Here is a 17459-nt window from a genome sequence, read left to right on the forward strand (position 1 = left end):
GCTAGAATTAGTCAGTAGGTTCCCCTCTTTTCAATTAGATAACTGAAATAGGAAGTCTAATTCTAAATATTAGAAGCCAAGTCTATATATTAGAAAAATAAGGAGAGAGACTATAACAGACTTTTTCAAAATACATGCCTGAGGTAAGAAACAGCTTGTACTTTCACATTGTGGCAACTTCCAGAAGAAATCTTCAGGTTTCAATGTTCAGGTTTGTATTTGGCCAGTCTTCTCCTCAGGTCTTTGATTTGGTCATTCTTCCTGGTGAGAATGCCTTTCATGTTTTGATAAGCTGCTGTTTGTTGGAATTTCTTCTCTAATTCCTTTTCAGCCATGCTCAGCTGCTTCTGAACCCTGAATAGGTCATGGTTGGCCATTGCTAGATTCTACTCCAGGGACTTCTGGTTTTCTGTGTTGTCATTACGTATCCTCTGAAACTTAACTCTTTAAAGCAGCTACTGTGTTTTCCAGTCATTCAAGTCTTAGACCATTATAAAATCCTTTTAATTTCCTTGGTCATTCTGTAAATCCCACAGTTCTCTTTCTAGCTTTGACTTCTCATCTAATGCATGTGTTGCCTATATTTCAATGGTCTTCAGCCTTGACTTCAATTTCTCATTCTTTTCTTGAAGTCTTATAAATTTCCTTGTTCAGAAGTTCTGTTGTTTTACCCTTGTTAAGTGGAGCAAATTTTGACTTCATGGTATCTATGATGGGCTTTTTATTTGAAGATTTAAATTCTGCTTTTTCAAATTCTGTAACTTGTTCTAATAATTCTCTGTTTTCATGTTTGGAGATATCTGTCTGTGGTTTGAGGCACCACTTCTCAGCTTGTGAGAAAAGCTGCCACAGAGGTAACACACTGGTGTGGGCAGTGTTGATGAGCTCAAACTCCACCTCACTGTAGACTACAGCCTGCAGCCCTCTCAGGACCTGAGACCTCCTTCACAGTGAAGGTCTCTTCCACCACCCTGTTCTCCTTGAGGTCTTGGAAGCAGAAATCTATAGTTTTGAGTCTCAAGCCTCTTTTTGAACAAGCAAGATGCATGTAATTAATAACATCATTTTAATGGTGCTCATTTAGGCCCAACTCTGCCATGATGGTGGCAGGGGTTGCAGCCCAGCGGAGCACTGCCAAACCCAGGGTCATTGAGGGTATTTAGGCCACAGAAGATAGGCGCAGATTTCCTTCTTTCCCTTTCTTCCTTTCTCCAACCTTCCCTCCCTCCCTCTCTTTCTTTCTTTCGATTTTATTTATTTATTTGAAAGAGAGAGAGAGAGCATGAATCAGGGGAAGGGCAGAGGGAGAGGTGGATTCCCCACTGAGTGTGGAGCCTGATGAGGGGGCTCAATCCCAGGACCTTGACCTGAGCTGAGTCCAATGCTTAACTGACTGAACCATCCAGGCGCCCAGACACAGATTTCTTAAATGGCATACCAAATGCATGATCCATTAAAAATGATAAATTGGTTATTATCAAAATTAAAAATTTTCTTTAATGAGAGATTTAATGTAAAAAATTAAAAGGCAAGTTATAGACTGAGAAAAAATTTACAGTACAGATATATTTTTTAAAGATTTGTATCCAGAATATATAAAGAACACAACTCAATAGTAAGACAACTCAGTTAAAAATAGGGAAAAATCTGAATAGATACTTAAAAAAGAAAATATAAAAATGGCAAATAAACATATAAAAGGATATTTGATAACATTATTTGTTAGGAAAATGCAAATTAAAGGCATGTTAAGATATCACTGTATATCCTATCCCAGAAGAATGGCTAACATTATTCTGTGGCCATTAGAAAGTGTGAACTAAAGTTATGTGTGTAGATAAAAAGAGTTGCCTATAATAAGGAAGGAATAATGCAGAATGCAGAAAAGGACTTGTGCATAAACTGTATATGTGTATTTATCTCTGTCTATATACTTACGTATTCATGTGTATTAGAATTATCCAGAGAAACAGAATAGGATCTGTGTGTGTACAAATGAAATTTATTTTGGGGAATTGGTTAATGTAATTATAGATGTATGGTGAGTCCAAAATCTGATGGGGAGACTGTCAGGCTGGAAAGTCAGGAAAGAGTTGTAGTTTTACTCTAAAGGTAGTTTGCTGTAGAACCCACAAGAACTGCGGTTGCAGATGAAGTCCAAAGGCAGTTTCCTGGAGGAGTCTCTCTTGCTCTGGAAAGGTCTGCCTTTATTCTATTCAGATCTTTAACTGATTGGATGAGATCCATCCACATGGTAGAGGGCAATGGGCCTAACTTAAAGTTCACCAGTTTAAATGTAAATCTTATTCAAAAACATTCTCACAGAAACATCCAGAATATTGCTTGGCCAAATATCTAGATACCCTGTAACCCAGCTAAGATGACATAAAATTAACAATAATGGTACATGTGTGCTTACCCACATTAATATCACTTTTCGTTTTAGTGCTTTTCACTGATTGTTTTTTAAAAAGCATTTTGAATTGGAGAAAGACAACTTTCATATGATCTCCCTGATATGAGGAGGAGGTGATGCAACATGGTGGGTTAAGGGGGTAGGAGAAGAGTAAATGAAACAAGATGGGATTGGGAGGGAGACAAACCATAAGTAACTCTTAATCTCACAAAACAAACTGAGGGTTGATGGGGGGAGGGGGGTTTGAAGAGGGGGGTGGGGTTATGGACATTGGGGAGGGTATGTGCTATGGTGAGTGCTGTGAAGTGTGTAAACCTGGCGATTCACAGACCTGTACCCCTGGGGAAAAAAATATATGTTTATAAAAAATAAAATTTAATTAAAAAAAAAGCATTTTGATACAATAAAAAAATAATCAGAATAAATCATCAAATAGTCTTTTAAAAACTTTTTATTATATTTATTTTTTTGAGATATAATAATAATTGGTGTATTATATTATGTAAGTTTAAAGTGCATACAGTGTGTTCATTTGATAAATTTATATGTTGCATTTTTAAAAAATTCTTTATTGTATAAAGTATACATTATTCACCAACTTAACTACTTTTTTTTTTTAAAGATTTTATTTATTTTTTTTTGACAGACAGAGATCACAAGTAGGCAGAGAGGCAGACAGAGAGAGGAGGAAGCAGGCTCCCCGCTGAGCAGAGAGCCCGATGTGGGGCTTGATCCCAGGATCCTGAGATTGTGACCCGAGCTGAAGGCAGAGGCTTTAACCCACTTAGCCACCCAGGCGCCCCCCAACTTAACTACTTTTAAGTGTAAAATTCAGTAGCATTAAGTACATTTACAATATTATGCAACTATAGAACTTTTTCATCTTCCCAAACTGAATCTGTTTTTAAGTTTTTATTTCAATTCCAGTTAGTTCAGATAGTGTTATATTAGTTTCAGTTGTACAATATAGAGATTCAACAATTCAGTATATCACTTGGTGCTCATCATGACAAGTGGGCTCCTTAATCCCCATCCCTTATTTAATGCATCTGCCACTAACCTCCCCTCTGGTAACCATCAGTTTGTTCTCTATGAAGAGTCTGTTTCTTGGTTTATCTCTCTTGCTTTCTTTTCCTCCCTTTGCTTGTTTGTTTTATTTCTTAAATTCCACATAATAGTGAAATCATATCATATCTGTCTTTCTCTGACTTGACTTGTTTTGTTAGCATTATACTCTCTAGCTCCACTCATGCTATTGCAAATGGCAAGATTTCATTCTTTTTTATGGCCAAATAATAATCCATCGTGTATATATACCTCATCTTCTTTATCCATTCATTAACTGATGGACACTTGGGCTGTTCCCATAATTTAGCAATTGTAAATAATGCTGCTATAAATGTAGGGGTTAATGTATTCCTTTGAATTAGTGTTTTTGTGGTGTTTGGGTAAATACCTAGTAGTGCAAATACTGGATCATAGAGTTCTATTTTTAACTTAATTGAGGAACTTCCATACTGTTTCCCATGGTGGAGGCACCAGTTTACATTTCCACCAACAGTAAATGAGGGTTCCTTTTTCTCCACATCCTTCTCCACATCCACAAGCCAACACTTGCTGTTTCTTGTGTTCCTGATTCTAGCCATTCTGGTAAATGTGAGGTGGTATCTCACTGTAGTTTTGATTTGCATTTCCCTGATGATATTTACCATGAACATCTTTTTATGCATCTGTTGGCTGTCTGTATGTCTTCTCTGGAGAGATGTTCATGTCTTCTGCCCATTTTTAAATTGGATTACTTGGTTTTTAGGTGTTTAGGCTTAGTAAGTTCTTTATATATTTTAGATACTAGCCCTTTATTGGATATGTAATTTGGAAAAACCTTCTCCCATTCTGTAGGTTGCCTTTTAGTTTTGTTGATTGTTTTCTCTGTGCAAAAGCTTTTTATTTTGATGAAGTCTCAATAGTTTATTTTTGTTTTTTTCCCCTTGCCTCAGGAGGCACATCTAGAAAAAAGTTGTTACAGCCAATGTCAAAGGAGTTACTGCCTGCGTTCTCTCCTAGGGTTTTTGTTGTTTCAGGTCTGACATTTAAGTCTAATACATTTTGAATTTATTTTTGTGTATGGTGTAAGAAAGTGATCCAGTTTCATTTTTTTTTTCATGTTGCAGACTAGTTTTCCTGATACCATTTGTTGAAGAGACTTTTTTTTCCCCATTGAATATTCTTTCCTGCTGTATGGAAGATTAATTGCCCATATAATTGGGGATTTATTTCTGGGATTTCTGTTCTGTTCTATACTGTTTTGATTGCTGTAGCTTTGTAATATCACTTGGAGTCTGAAATTGTGATGCTTCCAGCTTTGATTTTCCTTTTCAAGGTTGTGTTGGTAATCAAGTTCATTGTGATTCCATAAAAAAATTTTTAGGGTTTTTCTAGTTGTATGAAAAATGCTGGTGGTATTTTGATAGGGATTGCATTAAATGTGTAGATTGCCTTGGGTACTATAGATATTTTAACAATATTTGTTCTCCCAATCCATGAACATGGAATGTTTTTCCATTTGTTTGTGTAATCTTCAATTTCTTCATCAGTGTTTTATAGTTTTCAGAGTACATGTCTTTTACCTTTTTGGTTAGGTTTATTCCTAGATATCTTATTATTTTTGTTGCAACTATAAATGAGATTATTTTCTTACTTTCTCTTCCTGCTGCTTCATTATTGGTATATAGAAATGAAACAGATTTCTCTACATTGATTTTGTATTCTACTATTTACTGAATTTGTTTATCAGTTCTAGAAGTTTTTTGGTAATCTTTTGGGCATTCTGTATATAATATCATGTCATCTGCAAATATTGAAAGTTTTACTCCTTCCTTACCAGTTTGGGTGCCTTTTATTTATTTATTTTATTGTCTGATTGCTGTGGCTAGGACTTCCAGTACTATGTTGAATAAAAGTGAGAGTGGACATCCTTTTCATGTTCCTGACCTTAAGGAAAAGGCTGTTTTTTCCATGAAGGATGATGTGAGCTATTATTTTTTCATGAGTGGCCTTAATAATGCTGAGGCATGTTCCCTGTTTTGTTGAGGGTTTTTATCATGAATGGATGTTGTACTTTGTCAAATGCTTTTTCTGCATGTATTGAAATGATCATATTATTCATATCCTTTCTCTTATTGATGTGATGTATCATGTTGATTAATTTGCAAATATTGAACCACACTTGCAACCCAGGAATAAATCCCATTTGATTGTGGTGAATGATTTTTTTAAATGTATTGTTAGATTAAGTCTGCTAGTATTTTGTTGAGGGTTTTTGCATTTGCATTCATCAGGGATTTTGGCTTGTAGTTCTCTCATTTTAGTATTGTCTTTATCTCATTTTGGTATCAGGTAGATGCTGGTCTCCTAAGTGAATTTGGAAGTTTTCCTTCCTTTTCTATTTTTTGGAATGATTTGATAAGAATAGGTATTAACTCTTTAAATGTTTGTTAGAATTTGCCTGTGAAACCATCTGGTCCTTGACTTTTGTTTGTTGGGTGTTTTAAAATTACTGATCTAATTTCTTTGTTGGATATTGGTCTGTTCAGATTTTCCATTTCTTCCTTTTTCAGTTTTGGTAGTTTACATGTTTCTAGGAATTTATCCATTTTTTCTAGGCTGTCTAATTTTTTTGGCATACCGTTTTTATCTAATAATTGTATTTCTAATTATCTATAAATAATTGTATTATTTATCTAATAATTGTATTTCTGTGGTTTTGGCTGTTATTTCTCCTCCCTCATTTGCAATTTTTTTTTTATTTGAGTACTTTCTCCTTTTTATCTTGATAAGTCTGGCTAATGGTTTATAAACTTTATTGTTTTTTTTCCCCCCGAAGAACCAGCTCCTGGTTTCATTGATCTGTTCTCTTGCTTTTTTAGTTTCTGTATCATTTATTTCTGCTCTAATCTTTATTATTTTCTTCCTTCTGCTGGTTTTAGGTTTTGTTTGTTGTTGTTTTTCTAGCTCCCTTGAGTGTAAAGTTAGTTTGAGATTTTTCTTTTTTCTTGAGGTAGGCCTGTGTTGTTATAAACTTCCCTCTTAGAACACTTTTGCTATATCCCAAAGGTTTTGGACCATTTTGTTTTCATTTTCATTTGTTTCCTTGTACTTTATAATTTCTTCTTTTATTTCCTGGTTGACCCATTCATTGTTTAGTAGGATTTTATTTAGTCTCCATGTATTTGTGTTTTTTGGGGGGCGGAGCTGTTGAAATTGATAAATTCTTTATAAATTCTGGATTCTAGCCCTTTACCTAATCTGTCATTTGCGAATATCTTCTCCCATTCTGTGGGTTGCCTTTTAGTTTTGTTGATTGTTTCCTTTGATGTGCAAAAGGTTTTTATCCTGATGAAGTCCCAGTAGTTCATTTTTGCTGTTGTTGTCCTTACCTCTGGAGATGTGTCTAGCAAGAATTTGCTGTGGCCTGGGTCAAAGACGTTGCTGCCTGTATTTTTTTTAATCATTTAAAAAAAATTATTATGTTTAGTCAGCTACCTGTGCTCTATTCTAGGATTTTGATGGTGTCCTGTCTCACATTTATAGCTTTCATCCATTTTGAATTTATTTTTGTGTCTGATGTGAGAAAGTGGTCCAGTTTCATTCTTCTGCATATAGCTGTTCAATTTTCCCAACATCGTTTGTTGAAGAGACTGTCCATTTTCCATTGGATATTCTTTTCTGCTTCATCAAAGATTAGTTGGCCATAGAGTTGCGGGTTTATTTCTGGGTTCTCTATTCTGTTCCATAGATCTATGTGTTTGTTTTTGTGCCAGTGCCGTACTGTCTTGATGACCACAGCTTTGTAATTTAGCTTGATGTCTGGAATTGTGGTGCCACCAGGTTTGGTTTTCTTTTTCAACATTCCTTTGGCTATTTAGGGTCTTTTCTGGGTCCGTACAGATTTTAGAATTGTTTGTTCAAGCTCTGTGAAAAATGCTTGTGGTATTTTGTATGTATTACACTGAATGTGTAGATTATTTTGGGTAGCATAGACATTTTAACAATATTTGTTCTTATCTGTGAGCAAGGAATGCTCTTCCATTTCTTTGTATATTCCTGTTTCTTTTATAGATGTTCTATAGTTATCAGACTACAAATCTTTTACCTCTTGGGTTAGGTTTATTCCTATGTATCTTATGGTTTTTGGTGCAATTGTAAATGGGATTGATTCCTTGATTTCTCTTTCTGCTGCTTCATTATTAGTGTATGGAATGCTACAGACTTCTGTGCATTGATTTTATATCCTGTGACTTTGCCCAATTCCTGTATCAGTTCTAGCAATTTTATGATGGAGTCTTTTGGGTTTTCTACATTAAGTATTATGTCATCTGCAAAGAGTGATGATTTGACCTTTTTTTGTTATACATTTTTAAAATTAACATATAATGCATTATTTATTTCATGGGTACAGGCCTGTAATTCATCAGTCTTACACAATTCACAGCACTCACCATAGTGCATACCCTCCCCAATGTCCATCACCCAGCCACCCATCCCTCCCAACCCCCTCCACTCCAGCAATCCTCCATTTGTTTCCTGGAACTAAGTCTCTTATGGTTTGTCTCCCTCTCTGGTTTTGTCTTGTTTCATTTTTCCTCCCATTCCCTATGATCCTCTGTCTTGTTTCTCAAATTCCTCATATCAGAGAGATGATATGATGATTGTCTTTCACTGATTGACCTATTTCGCTTAGCATAATATACTCTAGTTCCATCCACATCATTGCAAATGGCAAGACATTTTTTTAATGGCTGCATAATATTCCGTTGTGTGTATGTGTGTGTGTGTGTGTGTGTGTGTGTGTGTGTGTATCACATCTTCTTTATCCATTCATATGTTGATGAACATGTAGGCTCTTTCCATAGTTTGACTATTGTGGACATTGCTGCTATAATCATTCGGGTGCATGTGCCTCTTCAGATCACTACATTTGTATCTTTAGGTTAAATACCCCATAGTGCAGTTGCTGGGTCATAGGGTAGCTCTATTTTCAACTTTTTGAGGAACCTCCATACTGTTTTCCAGAGTGGCTGCACCAGCTTGCATTCCCACAACAGTGTAGGAGGGTTCTTCCCCTTTCTCCACATCTCTGCCAACAACTGTTGTTTCCTGACTTGTTAATTTTAGCCAGTCTGACTGAAGTAAGGTGGTATCTCACTGTGGTTTTGATTTGTATTTCCCTGATGCCAAGTGACATTGAGCACTTTTTCATCTTTGCAGAAATCTTTCGTCTTTGCAGAAATATCTGTTCATGTCTTCTGCCCATTTTTTGATTTGATTATTTGTTTTTTGGGTGTTGAGTTTCATAAGTTCTGTATAGATTTTGGATACTAGCCCTTTATCTGATATGTCATTTGCAAATATCTTTTCCAATTTTGTCAGTTGTCTTCTGTTTTTTTTGGTTTTTTGACTGTTTCCTTTGCTGTGCAAAAGCTTTTGATCTTGATGAAGTCCCAGTAGTTCATTTTTGCCCTTGCTTCCCTTGCCTTTGGTGATATTTCTAGGAAGAAGTTGCTGTGGCTGAGGTCAAAGAGGTTGCTACCTGTGTTCTCCTCAACGATTTTGATGGATTCCTGTCTCACTTTGAGGTCCTTCATCCATTTTGAGGCTATTTTTGTGTGGTGTAAGGAAATGGTCCAGTTTCATTTTTCTGCATGTGGCTGTCCAATTTTCCCAACACCATTGTTGAAGAGACTGTCTTTTTTCCATTGCACATTCTTTTCTGCTTTGTCAAACATTAGTTTACCATGCAGTTGAGGGTCCATTTCTGGGCTCTCTCTTATGCCTATGAGACTGTTTTTTGTGCCAGTACTGTACTGTCTTGATTTCAGCTTTGTAATAGAGCTTGAAGTCTGAAATTGTGATGCCACCAGCTTTGGTTTTCTTTTCAACATTCCTCTATCTGGGCTCTTTTCTGGTGCCATACAAATTTTAAGATTATTTGTTCCATTTCTTTGAAAAAAGTTGATGGTATTTTGATAGGGATTGCATTAAATGTGTAGATTGCTCTAGGCAACATAGACATTTTAACAATATTTGTTCTTCCAATCCATGAGCATGGAACCTTTTTCCTTTTCTTTGTGACTTCCTCAATTTCTTTCATGAGTATTCTATAGTTTTCTGAGTAGAGATTCTTTAACTCTTCAGTTAGATTTCTTCCTAGATATCTTATGATTTAGGGTGCAGTTGTAAATGGGATCAACTCCTTAATTTCTCTTTCTTCTGTTTTGTTGTTGGTGTCTAGAAATGCAACTAATTTTTGTGCATTGATTTTGTATCCTGACACTTTACTGAATTCCTGTACAAGTTCTAGCAGTTTTGGAATGGAGTCTTTTGGGTTTTCCATGTAAAGTATCATATCCTGCAAAGAGTGAGAGTTTGACTTCTTCTTTGCCAATTCAGATGCCTTTAATTTCTTTTTGTTGTCTGATTGCTGAGGCTAGGACTTCTAGTACTATGTTGAATAGCAGTGGTGATAGTGGACATCCCTGCCGTGTTCCTGACCTTAGGGGGAAAGCTCTAAGTTTTTCCCATTGAGAATGATATTTGCTGTGCATTTTTCATAGATGGCTTTTATGATGTTGAGGTATGTAACTTCTTTACCCACACTGAGAAGAGTTTTGATCAAGAAAGATGCTGTACTTTGTCAAATGCCTTTTCTGCATTGAGAGTATCATATGGTTCTTTTTCTTTCTTTTATTAATGTATTGTATCACATTGATTGATTTGAGGTTGTTGAACCAAACTTGCAGCCAAGGAATAAATCCCACTGCATTGTGGTGATTAATCCTTTTAATGTACTGTTGGATCCTATTGGCTAGTATTTTGTTGAGAATTTTGCATCCATGTTCATTAAGGATATTGGTCTGTAATTCTCCTTTTTGATGGGGTCTTTATCTGGTTTTGGGATCAAGGTTAATGCTGGCCTCATAAAGTGAGTTTGGAAGTTTTCCTTCCATTTCTAGATTTTGGAACAGTTTCAGGAGAATAGGAATTAATTCTTCTTTAAGTGTTTGGTGGAATTCCCCTGGGAAGCCGTCTGGCCCTGGGCTCTTGTTTGATGGGAGATTTTTGATGACTGCTTCAATCTCCTTGCTGATTATGGGTCTGTTCAGGTTTTCTATTTCTTCCTGGTTCAGTTTTTGTAGTTTGTATGTCTCTAGGAATGCATCCATTTCTTCCAGATTGTCAAATTTGCTGGTGTATAGTTGCTCATAATATGTTCTTATTCTTGTTTGTATTTCTTTAGTGTTGGTTGTGATTTTTCCTCTTTCATTCATGTTTTTACTAATTTGGGTCCTTTCTCTTTTGTTTTTGATAAGTCTGGCCAGGAGTTTATCAATCTTATTAATTCTTTCAAAGAACCAGCTCCTAGTTTCATAGATTTGTTCTACTATTTTTTTGGTTTCTATTTCATTGATTTCTGCTCTGATCTTTATTATTTCTCTTCTGCTGAGTTTAGGCTCTCTTTGCTGTTCTTTCTCCAGCTCCTTTAGGTGTAGGGTTAAGTTGTGTACTTGAGACCTTTCTTGTTTCTTGAGAAAGGCTTGTATTGCTATATACTTTCCTCTCAGGACTACCTATGCTGTGTCCCAAAGATTTTGAACAGTTGTGTTTTCATTATCACTTGTTTCCATTAATTTTAAAAATTCTTCTTTAATTTCCTGGTTGACCCATTCATTCTTTAGTAGGATGCTGTTTAGTCTCCATGTATTTGAGTTCTTTCCAACTTTCCTCCTGTGGTTGATTTCTAGTTTCAGAGTATTGTGGTCTGAAAATATGCAGGGAATTATCCCAATCTTTTGGTACAGGTTGAGACCTGATTTGTGATCTAGATGTGATCTATTCTGGAGAAGGTTCCATGTGCACTAGAGAAGAATGTGTATTCTATTGTTTGGGATGGAATGCTCTGAATATATCTTTGTTGTTCATTTGGTCCACTGTGTCTTTAAAGCCTTTGTTTCCTTGTTGATTTTTTGCTTAGATGATCTGTCCATTTCAGTGAGGGTGGTGGTAAAGTCCCCTATTATTATTGTATTATTTTTGATGTGTTTCTTTGATTTTGTTATTAATTGGTTTATATATTTGGCTGCTCCCATGTTAGGGGCATATATTTTTAAAATTGTTAGATGTTCTTGTTGGATAGATCCTTTAAGTATGACATAGTGTCCTTCCTCATCTCTTATGGTAGTCTTTGGTTTAAAATCTAATTAGTCTGATATAATGATTGCCACCCCAGCTTTCTTTTGATGTGCATTAGCATGGTAAATGGTTTTCCACCTCCTCACTTTAAATCTAGAGATGTCTTTGGGTCTAAAATGAGTCTCCTGTACATATCCTATTGATGGATCTCCCCCCCCCCAATCTGATATCCTTTGTCTTTTGATTGGGGCATTTAGCCCATTTACTTTCAGGGTAACTATTGAAAGATATGAATTTAGTGCCATTATATTACCTGTAAAGTCCCTGTTTCTGTAGACTGTCTTTCTTCCTTTCTTGTCTATGTTACTTTTGGGCTCTCTTTTTGCTTAGAGGACCACTTTCAATATTTCCTATAGGGCTGGTTTGGTGTTCTCAAATTCTTTTAGTTTTTGTTTGTCCTGGAAGCTTTTTCTCTCCTTCTATTTTCAGTGGCATCCTAGCTGGATATAGTATTCTTGGCTGCATATTTTTCTCATTTTGTGCTCTAATTATATCATGCCAGTCCTTTCTGGCCTGCCAGGTTTCTGGATAGGTCTTCTGCCAGTCTAATGTTTCTGCCATTGTAGGTTACAGACCTCTTATCCCAACCCGCTTTCAGGATTTTCTCTTTGTCAGCAAGACTTGTAAGTTTTACTATTAGATGACAGGGTGTTGATATATTTTTATTGATTTAGAGGTGGGTGCTCTGTGCCTTCTGAATTTTGATGCCTGTTTCCATCCCCAAATTAGGGAAATTCTCTGCTATAATTTGCTCCAATATACCTTCTACCCCTCTCTCTCTCTTTCTTTTTCTTCTTGGATCTCAATTATTCTAATATTGTTTCATCTTATGATATGACTTATCTCTCTAATTCTGCCTCATTTATCGTAGAAGTAAGAGCCTCCATTTTTTTATTGCACCTCATTAATTGCCTTTTTGATTTTGTCTTGGTTAGATTTTAGTTCTTTTATTTCTCTGAAAAGGATTCTCCAATTTCTTCTATGCTTTTTTCAAACCCAGCTGTTATCTTTGTAATCATCATTCTGAACTCTATTTCCAACATCTTACTAGTGTCTATATTGATTAGGTCCCTGGCAGTTGGTACTGCCTCTTGTTCCTTTTTTGGGGGTAAATTTTTCTGCTTTGTCATTTTGTCCAGGGAAGGATAGATGAATGAAAGAACAAAATGCTAAAAGGGTAAAAACAACCCCAGAAAAAATATACACTAAACAAGTCAGAAGAGATGCAAAACTGGGAGGAAAAGAAAGGAAAAAAAAAAAAAAGACTATGTCAGGCTGGTGAATAGAGCAGAACCACATAACTAGATTTTAGTCTATTAGAAGAAACTGCCTCCCAAAATTTTAAAGAAAGAAAAACATATATATTCGAAAATAAGGGTAAATACAATGAAGGGATGGAATATGACTGTAAAGATAAAAATTTAAAAAGGCTTTAAAAAAGGAATTGATAAGAAAAAAATTTGTTTGAAAAAAGAAAGAAGAAATTAAAAAAAAAAAAAGCACATGTGATCAGGTGGGAGACCACAATAAAGCCATACACTAGATTTAGGATGTATTTTGGTCTGTTTGAAGAAACTGTATCCCAAAATTTTAAAGAAAGAAAAACATATATTTACAGAAAATAAAGTTGAATATAATAAGTGATAGAAAAGGAATTGATAAGATGTTAGTTAAAATAGTAAAGAATAAAAATGCAAAAAAATAGAAAAAGAAAAAATAATGAAATTGAAAAAATTAACTTTGGTAGACAAAAGAATCATGGAGGGAAAAGCCGTGATTTCTACGTGCTATATTCCCCTAGTGCTGGAGTTTTACAGTTCTCATTGATCAGTAAACTTAGTCTTGACTGGATATTCTTGCTGATCTTTTGTGGGAGGGACTTGTTACAGTGATCCTCAAAAGTCTTTGGCCACAGCAGAATTGCACAGCCCTTGCCAGTGGCCAGTCTAAGTAATCAGCTCGGGTTTACTCTCTTGTTAGTTTAGTTCCCTGAATGTTTTCTGTACACTTTGGAAGGACAAGAATGAAAATGGTGACCTCCCCATCTCCAGTCCCAGAGGAGCAGAGAACTTGGGGGCCCCACTCCTCAGCCCTCAGAGAAGAGTAGTCAATCACTCCTGTCTCTCTGGCCTCCAGCCACACTCCATGCTCACCTGGCCTGTGACTGAGTGTTTCTTTCTCTGGCTCAACCCTGTTTGGAGTTTCCAAACCCAGCAGATTCCTGTGGTGTGCTCCCATGCTGCTTCTTCTGGGGGAGGAAGGGGAGTCCCCAGATCTGCCACTTGTTGGGTCCCTGCTTGAAGAGTAGTGGCCTGGCTGTGCCACAGATCACAGTTTATGGCAACCCTGAGCTGAGAGACCATTCCTCGGTTCCGTCCTTGCAGCTGGTTTCTCTGTTCAGATACCTGAGATATCTGCCACACTCAGGCACCCCTGGTCTTTCTGTGACCCTGAGGGTCCTGAGACCACACTGTCCCAGCAAGGGTTCCACCCTCAGCCTAGCCACTGGAGCAATGTCCCTCAGTGGAGCAGACTTCTAAAAGTTCTGATTTCATGCTCTGCTGCTCTCTCACTTGCTGGTATCCAGGTGATGGAGGCTTCCTCACACCAGGGTGTATCTTCCCATATATTGCCTCAGATTCACTTCTCCACACTTCCTACCTTCCAGAAAGTGGTTGCTTTTCTGTTCATAGAATTGCTGCTATTCTTTTCTTCAATCTCCTGTTGAGTTTGTAGGTGTTCAGAATGGTTTGATAACTATCTGGCTGAATTTCTGGGACCAGACAAAATTTAGGTCTCCTACTCTTCCACCACCTTCCTCCTCCTCCAGTTTGACTTCTTTGCTAATTTGGGTGCCTTTTATTTCTTTTTTTGTTTTCTGATTGCTGAGGCTACTACCATAGCTACTTCTATTTTTGAAAAACAGTGATGAGAGTGGACATCTTTGTTGTGTTCTTGACCTTAGGAGATAAGCTATCAGTTTTTCTCCATTGAGAATATTTCCCCATTGAGAATGGGGAATTGAGAAAATTCCCCGTTGAAAAAGACTTAAAGACTGTGGGTCTTTCATATATGGCCTTTATAAATGTTGAGGTATGTTCCCTCTATCCCTACATTGTGGAGGTTTTTGTTGTTGTTGTTGTTGTTGTTGTTGTTTAAATCAAGAAAGGATGCCATATTTTGTCAGATTGCTTTTCTGCATCTATTGAGAGGATCATATGATTCTTATCCTTTCTTTTATTAATGTGGTGTCTCACATTGACTGATTTACAGATGTTAAACCACCCCTGCAGCCCATAATAAATGGGCTTGGTCATGGTGAATAAATCCTTTTAATGTACTATTGGATCCTATTAGCTAGTACCTTGTTGAGAATTTTAGCTTTGATGTCCCTCAGAGTTACTATTCTGGAATTCTCCTTTTTGACGGGGTCTTTGGTTTTGGGATCAAGGTAATGCTGGCCTCATAGAATGAGTTTGGAAGTTTTCCTTCCTTTTCTATTTTTTTGGGAACAGAATAATGGGTATTTTTCTTTAAATGTTTGGTAAAATTTTCTTGGGAAGCCATCCGGCCCTGGATAACTGTTTGTTGGGAGATTTAAAAAAAATTTTTTTTATTTATTTCTTTGAGACAGAACATGAGTGGGGGAGGAACAGAGAGAGAGGGACAAGCAGACTCTGTGCCCAGCACAGAACCTGATGTGGGGTCAGTCCCAGGATCCTGAGATCATGACCTGAACCCCAAATCAAGAGTTGGACAATATAAGCTACTGAGCCACCCAGGCACTCCTGTTGGGAGATTTTTGATTACTGATTCAATTTCTTTGCTGTTTATGGGTCTGTTCAGGTTTTCTATTTCTTCCTGTTTCAGTTTTGGTAGTTTATATTTTTCTAGGAATTTTTCCATTTCTCCCAGATTGGCTAATTTGTTATATTTATTATAATATAAATTATCATTTATTACTTATTCTTTATTCTTTATTATTATATAAAATATATAATAATATATATTGTTGTGTATATTATAAAAATATAATTGCTTTTATTTCTTCGGTTTTGGTTGTGATCTCTCCTCCTTTGTTCATAATTTTATTTATCTGGGTCCTTTCTTCTTTCTTTTTGATAAATCTGGCTACTGGTTTATCAGTATTGTTAATTCTTTCAAAGAACCAACTCCTAGTTTCATTGATCTGTTCTTTTTTTTTTTTTTTTTTAATTTCTATAACATCGATTTCTTCTTTAATCTTTTTTTTTTTTTTTCCCCTCTACTTTTCTTGTTTTTTTTTTTTTTTTTTTTTTTTTTTTTTTTTTTAATTTCTATAACATCGATTTCTGCTCTAATCTTCATTATTTCTTTTCCCCGCTGGATTTATGGTTTATTTGATGTACTTTTTCCAGTTCCTTTAGGTATAAGGTTAGCTGGTGAATTTGAGACTTTTCTTGCTCCTTGAGGAAGGCATGTATTGCTATATATTTCCCTCTTAGGACCACCTTTGTTGTATCCCAAAGTGTTTGAACTATCATGTTTTCATTTTCATTTGCTCCAATGTATTTTTTTAAAAATTTTCTCTAATTTCCTGGTTGACCCATTCATTCTTTAGCAGGACATTCTTTAACCTTCATGTGTTTGTGGTCCTTCCAATTTTTTTTCTTGTGCTTAACTTCACGTTTCATAGCATTGTGGTCGGACAATATGCATGGTGTGATCTCAGTCATTTTGTATCACCTGAGTCCTGATTTGCGACCCAGCATGTGATCTGTTCTGCAGAATATTCCTTGTACACTTGAGAAGAATGTATATTTTGTTGATGGAATGCTTTCTATATATCTGTGATGTTCATCTGCTACAGTGTGTCATTCACAGCCTTTGTTTCCTTGTTTATCTTCTGCTTAGGTGATCTGTCCATTGCTGTGAGTGGAGTGTTAAAATCCCTTACTGTTATTATTATCAATTTGTTTCTTTAACTTTGTTATTATTGGCTTGTATAATTGGCTGCCCCCAAGTTAGGAGCATATTTAAATTGCTAGATCTTCTTGTTGGATAGACCCTTTCAGTATGATATAGTGTCCTTCTTCATTCTTTGTAGAGTCTTTTGTTTAAAATCTAATTTGTCTGTTATGAGGATTGCCAACCCAGATTTCTTTTGATGTTCATTAGCATGATAAATGGTTTTCCACCCCCTCATTTTAAATCTGGAGGTGTTTTTAGATCTAAAATGAGTCTCTTTTAGACAACATATGGATTTTTTTTTTTTAATCCAATCTGATACCCTGTGTCTTTTGATTGGAGCATTTAGTCTATTTACATTCAGAATAATTACTGAAAGATATTAGTTTAGTGCCATTGAATTACCTGTAAAGTCCCTGTTTCTGTTGATTTTCTTTGTTTCTTTCTGGTCTATGTTACTTTTGGGCTCTATCTTCACTTATAGGATCCCCTTTAATATTTCCTGCAGGGTTGGTTTAGTGATCACAAATTCTTTTAATTTCTGTTTGTCCTGGAAGCTCTTTATCTCTCCTTCCATTCTGAATGACAGCCTTGCTAGATAAAGTATTCTTGGCTGCATGTTTTTCTCATTTAGTGCCCTGTATATATCATGCCAGCCTTTTCTGGCCTTCCAGGTCTCTGTGGATAGGTGTGATGCCAGTCTAATATTCCTACCCCTGTAGGTTAAGTATGTCTTCTCGAGCTGCTTTTAGGATTTTTTCTTTACCTCTGAAATTTGCAAGCTTCATTATTATATGTCAGGGTGTTGGTCTATTTTTATTGATTTTTAGGTTTTTTTTTTTTTCCT

At 36.0% G+C, this 17459-nt stretch overlaps 1 pseudogene; it reads right to left on the minus strand.

Moving 5' to 3' along the window:
• Positions 1 to 200: 200 nt before the first annotated feature.
• LOC111140768 lies at positions 201 to 1099 on the minus strand (annotated as a pseudogene).
• Positions 1100 to 17459: the final 16360 nt, after the last annotated feature.

The sequence above is a fragment of the Enhydra lutris genome, unplaced genomic scaffold, assembly GCF_002288905.1.
Source record: "Enhydra lutris kenyoni isolate GAN:26980312 unplaced genomic scaffold, ASM228890v2 scaffoldscaffold5, whole genome shotgun sequence".
Taxonomy (NCBI): domain Eukaryota; kingdom Metazoa; phylum Chordata; class Mammalia; order Carnivora; family Mustelidae; genus Enhydra; species Enhydra lutris.